Below are 6801 nucleotides of genomic sequence, written 5' to 3'. Positions count from 1 at the left end.
ACTTGACTAAAAGTCCAGTGAAGCTTGTTTCACCATGTATAAATTGTTTTTAAATAAAATTCAAAATATACTTTCTTATTTTAGTTAGTAATTATAAATACTACATTTAGAAAAAATGGGATTGATCAAACATTAAAATAGTTATAAAATACTGTTATGATATATAAGTGATTGTATTTTCTCAAACTCTTGTGTCTTTTGATTAGAGATGACTGCCTGACCTTGAAACATACTTTGCACCACATGAAATTCATACCATGAATTCAACAACTGAACTTGTCTAAATCCTGTAAAAAAAAACAAAAAATCTACTGATTATGCTCTTGGATGTCATAGTAATGTCAAATTGCTATAAAAATGTCTAAATGCTTACACTCAATTTTTCACACCTGTAACAGAGCTGGTGGTCTTTAATAATTCACAGGCTATACTTTGATCAGCATTGGTCTAAACCACTGTGTGTGTAGGTCTATCTCTGGTAAATCTATTCTGTTTCGCTGATTTATATGTCTACTTTTACACCAATACCACACCGTACTTATTACCATAGTTTTATGGTTAGTCTTTTTTTTTTAATTAGTTTCAGGTGTACAAAACAATGCAATAGTTAGACATTTGTACCCCTCACAAAGTGATAACCCCCCACCCCCAAGGTACTTCCTTGCATATAGCATATAGCTGTTACATTTCCACTGTCTCTATTCCTTATGCTGTACTCCACTTCTTGTGAATATATATATATATATATATATATATATATATATATATATATATATAATTATAGTTGACATTCATTATTATTCAGCTTCAGCTACACCGTCCCTGAAGTGGTCTCCCTAATAAGACAAGTGTCCATTGGATGCTCTACAAAATCTTTACAACATTATTGATTATATTCCCCAAACTGTCTTTCATATCCCGGTGGCAATCTTGTGGTTACCGATTCCCTCATCCCCACCCCCACCCCCCATCTAGCAACCCTCAGTTTTTCCTCTATATCTCTGAAACTGTTTCTGATTAGTTTGTTCATTTATTCTATTCTTTAGATTCCACATATAAGTGAGATCATATGGTATTTGTCTTCCTCTGTCTGACTTATTTCACTTAACATAATGTTCTCTAGGTCCATCCATGTTATTGCAAATGGTAAGATTTCTTTCTTCTTTATGGCCGAGTAATACTCCATTGTATAAATGTACCACAATTTCTTGATCCAGTCGTCTACCGATGGGCATTTTGGTTGTTTCCATGTCTTGGCTATTGTGAATAGTGCTGCAAAAAACATAGGGGTGCATAAAGTTTTTCGAATTAGTGTTTTGGATTTCTCTGGATAGATACCTAGGAGTGGAATTGCTGGTTGAAAAGGTAATTCCATTTCCAGTTTTTTGAGATACCTCCATACTGATTTCCATAGTGGCTGCACCAATCTGCAATCCCACCAGCAGTGCACGAGGGATCCCTTTACTCCACGTCCTCACCAGTATTGTTGTTTGTTGATTTATTGATGATAGCCATTTTGACTGGGGTGAGGTGGTATCTCATGGTATTTTTACTTGCATTTCTCTAATGATTAGTGAGGTTGAGCATTTTCTCATATGTCTGTCTGCCATCTGCATGTCTTCTTTAGAAAAATGTCTCTTCATGTCCTCTGCCCCTTTTTAAATTAGGTTGTTCGTTTTTTTGGTGTTGAGTTGAATGATTTTTTTATAAATTTTGGATATTGACCCCTTATCAGATATATCATTGACAAATATCTTCTCCTATTCAGTAGGATGCCTTTTTGTTTTATTGATGGTTTCCTTTGCTGTGAAAAAGCTTTTTAGTTTGATGTAATCCCATATATTTATTTTTTCTCTTACTTCCCTTGCCCAAAGGGATATATCAGTAAAAATATTACTAAGGGTAATATCTGCAAACGTTCTTCCTATATTTTCTTCTAGGAGTTTTATGGTTTCAGAGCTTACATTTAAGTCTTTAATCCATTTTGAATTTATTCTTGTATATGGTATAAGGAGGTGGTCCAGCTTCATTTTTTTGCATGTGTCTGTCCATGGTTAGTCTTGAAGTGAACTTTGCTCTTTCCAAAATCGTTTTGATTATTCTAGTTAATTCTAATTCTTAAATCAGCACAAATAAGTGCATTAAGACTTTATTTCCCCTTAATTCCTTGAGCATATTTGCCTTTAATAATTTGAACATATTTACGAGTACTTATAATAGCTGCTTTAAAATCTTTGATTAATCCAACATCTGGATCACTGTGGGTCAGTTTCTATTGACTACTTTCTATTGTCTTGACTATGAGTCACAGTTTTCTATTTCATAAATGTCTACTAAGTTTTTACTTTGTACTGGACAGTGTAAATGATACATTTTAGAAGCTCTGACTTCTGTTATCTTCCCCTGGATAGTGTTAATTATTGGTTCTAGTTCACTGTTCAGTTACTGGCTGAACACCTTGAACTTGTGTGTGCTTGGTCTACATTTTGTTCTGGAGATATCTGAGAAGCTCACTACATTTCCCAAGCCCTTCTAACTTGACAGAATTTGACATTTAAACTCTGCCTCCCCTGTATATCTGGCCAAGTCATGATTTTAGGCTTTATTAGGGCAGATCCAGGGTAGGCCTTTTTTTTTTTTTTTTTAAGGTGATGGTTTTCTGATGTTTCAGCTGAATGCTCACCATGTTAAAAGAATGTTTACAAGTTTTCTGCACTCTGGTTGGGCTCATTTCATAGCAGCTGCAATCAGGTAAGCCTGACTTTGCATAGTCCACCCCACTGGCAAGAACCCATCAAGAAACCCTCTGTGCAGTTACCTTATCTCCAATGGCTTTCTCCACATATTCCAGTGAGTTAAGCTGCCAGGGGGTCTTGACATCTGACTCCTGGGCTCAGCATGACTGCCATGCTCTACTTAAACTGTGGCTCACTGTGCTGTAGTCAGAATACTATAGCCAGGCAGGTAGCGGGTCTGATTATGGATCTCCCCTTAAGTTTCACGGCTCTTAAGGATTATATTCTTGTTTGCTTGTTGTGTAGAGCCTGAATTCATTTGCATCATGTATTTTGCTCAGGTTTATTATTATTTACAAGAAGAGGACTAGTCTAGTATATTTTTTTCTTTATAGCTATTTAGGTTTGATGATGGGATCAATTCATATTTCTAGGTCAGTGCTCTCCAATAGAACTCTCTTCAGTAATGGAAATGTTTTACACTTGTGCTACCCAATAAAGGAGCTGCTAGCCACATACAGTTAGTTATTGTGCACTTAAAACATCTCCAGTACAACCAAAGAACTGGATTTTTAAATATTATTTAATTTAGATTTAAAGAATTACATGAGCCGACTAGCTATCAGATTGGACAATGCTGTTCTAACTAATAGGAACAGAAGCACTTAAGCCAAGCCGGAACAACTGCCTTATTTGGGTATCTAATTTTGATATTATTACTTGAGTCAGTTTTCTGGCTAGCTTTGTTTGTTTTCTTACTTACAATTTGTTTGGTTCTCAGATAATTGCTCACCCCAGTCACCATGACTCATTATTTCTCTGATATGTGTGTTCTTTTGATACTTCTCTTTCTGCATTGCATCTGACACAATGCCAATCTTAACCTCTCACTCTTCTTACCTTTTTTGATTTAGCCTTTTCCTCTGACTCATAATTTCGCTCTTAAGAACTTTATTGTTAGTACTATGTCTTTAATAAATGAAAACTACATTCCATAAAACCACAATCACACTATAAGCTGTGCCTCATTAGGGCTATCTGTTTGGCTCTCTATTTCGATATGTTGACTGTTAAACTGTAGGTTTGCATTTAGGAGAGGGTCAGAATTTAGATAAACATTGATTTGCATTAGTTGGATTGTTCAAGAAATGTAGATAATCAGACCAAAGTCTATGTTTTCCTCATATTGGTCTAAATTAATGCCATTAAAATATTATGTTAAAACTAGATCATTTTTATTCCTAGCTATTTTTTTTCAAATTCAGAATTCATTATACAAGTGAAAGCATAACTAGGCATAAATTTTTATCTAATTGGACATTCCATTGTGAAGACAGTATATTTGTCCATTAGATTTCAACATCTACTGGCTGGAAAGTAACATAAATATAATGACAAAACCTATATATAAAAATGCACAGATTATGGGAGAATTAGACATGTCTACTTAATAAAGTGAAATGACAGCACATTTCTTATACTAACTAGCTTGTGATGTTTTGCTTTCAAGATTGTGTGTGTGTGTGTGTGTGTGTGTGTGTGTGAGAGAGAGAGAGAGAGAGAGAGAGAGAGAGGTAATCATAATTACTTAACCCACAATTTGGTCACATAAAAGAAATATGAGTTTCCCATTTACATAGACTATGGACCATCTATTTTTATAATTTACAATATGATAATACTATGTTAAATATGCACTATACTGTCTGATCATTTTATTTTATTATATTATTAATTCTTAACCTCCATAGTTTATTATTTTGTGACATAGCCATACCTTTACAAGTCAAAAACATTTAAAAAAGATGACATAGTTATCTAATGCATTTCAATGTTCAGTATATTTGTCACCATTGAAATACACTTATAAAATATTTCTATAAATGAAAGTGATGGTGATAAAAAGTATTATCTAAAACATAGGACTAAAAGGGACCATGAAATAGTATTTTCCAATTTCTATAATGAAAGCAAAGCAACTGCTACACATTTTGTTTAAGAAAAAAAAGTTCACTATCTTCTGTTTCATGACATGCTCCTTATAATCAAACCCACTGGCTTAAATTTATGCCTATTTTCTCTCATTTTGTAGTCAGTGAAGATTTATATTATAAAAGAGTTACTATCCAGATAAAATTTGTTTTTTATTAAAACCATAGGAAATTGGTAGCATTTTGTTTGATATGTATTTTTTTTATTTCCTATTGTACTATTTGGCTAAATGTCTCAATGTTTCAAGTAGATGACATGTTCTTTATTGATATAGATTTCACACATTTTCTTCTCTTATCCTCCATGGCACCTTGTTTGGTGTTTTGCATAGAAGCACTCTAGTTATTTGAAATGACACAGACATGCCAGCTTACATATTTAAAAGGTGAAATTCTGGCCCTATCTCCCTAACAGCCTGAAGTCATTATAGGCTCTCGCACATATGCTCTATCCCAGTATAGATTTGAATTGAAGCTCCTTATGCTTCTTAACCTGCCTGCTGACTATTCCCAGGTGGAATAGGCCTCGATCACTAAGACCCCTCTGCTGTGATTAGTCAGCACAATATGTGCTAATTATGAAACATCTGAGATAGTAAAAGCACTTTGGTTAGTATTTATGCATTGGTAGTCCAATTTACACTCTTTCCAATGGTGACATGGGAATTACACTATATGTAACTTGGGAAAGACTCAACATAGACAGATGTACCTAATGAAAAAAGTGGAGGGAATGAGAAAAAGAGAGACACAGTGAGAATCAGTTCAGCATTCATGACATTTAAAAGACTTAGAAAACAAAGAATAGTAGAGAATGAAAAGACTTGAGGAGGGAATTTATGCTTTCAGATTTTTGCTTCAGAATAAAATAAGGCATAAACGTAACTAGCTGACATTGTGATAGTCTTTACTTATTTGATCTCATTTAACGTGGCAGGGAAGGGAAATGAGAAGGTATTGAGGAAAAAGAAAATATGAGGAAATTCAGGGTAGAGATATGAAGTTTTGTGGAAAGGACTGGAAGGAGGGAACTTGGCCAGCTGTCAGGCCTCTTTAAAGGAAAATTAGAATCCTAGGCTGAGGCTTGATGAAATTACTCCTGGCAGCTACCTGGTTTACAACTTCTCTCTACAGGGACCATGTCTTTCAACTTCCCTTCTCCATGAAATTAAAGTAAAAAAGCAAGTTTCTTTTCATTCACAACAGTCTAAATACCTATGTGCATGTTTCAAGGATAATTGTAAGGACTGTTGCTTCCCAAACATATATTCGACCTGACAACTGATGTCAGTTATTCCATTGTTGAGAGAGAAAGTCAAATTAGAATATCTTTTAAAATAAAAATAACTCTATAATTGGGATCAATGGAAACAAAGGAGTACATACATGACTGCCATTCTTTCCAGAATAGCTCAGCACTAGAGTTTTCAATATCCCAAAGAGACAGAAAATACTATTTTTAGTATTTAGCCACATTATTTTGCCTATAATGGTTATGAGACAACTCTTTAATAAAGACACCATTTTAAACATTGTTTTTCATTTTCAAACCTTTGACTTATAAACAAACTTATGAAAAATAACTGTTTTGTATGCTGGGAACCAGCAATAACTACTATTGGACTCAGATACCACAATGCCTGGAGCAGTAATTTGGAAAAAAAAAATGTTGACTGCAGTGCATCTTGCATATATAAAAATGCTAGATGCTAATGATGATTATCTGAGACATTTTGATAACTGAAGCTCATTACTGTGATTCACAAAAAATAATTATCAGTCATACTTAATATGATAGACATTCTTATGCTAATCACCCTAAAGAAACAAAGTCCAGTCTAGTTATTAGCTTGTGTCTATAGTAGGACAACTGATTTGATTTAGTGTAAACATTGGCCTGGTGTTAACCATTCATCAGTGTTTTGTTTATATAATTTAATTTTATGAAAAGCAAACTTTCCGTGCTGAATAATCTGGTCCATGCAATCAAATTCATTTATTGCTTCTATTGTCAACCTTTAAACAATTATTTATGAATGGGCTGACTCTAATTTTATAATTATATCATATGCAAG

This window comes from Rhinolophus sinicus, linkage group LG03, assembly GCF_036562045.2.
Source record: "Rhinolophus sinicus isolate RSC01 linkage group LG03, ASM3656204v1, whole genome shotgun sequence".
NCBI classification, from domain to species: Eukaryota; Metazoa; Chordata; class Mammalia; order Chiroptera; family Rhinolophidae; genus Rhinolophus; species Rhinolophus sinicus.
This window is presented reverse-complemented; position numbering follows the sequence as displayed.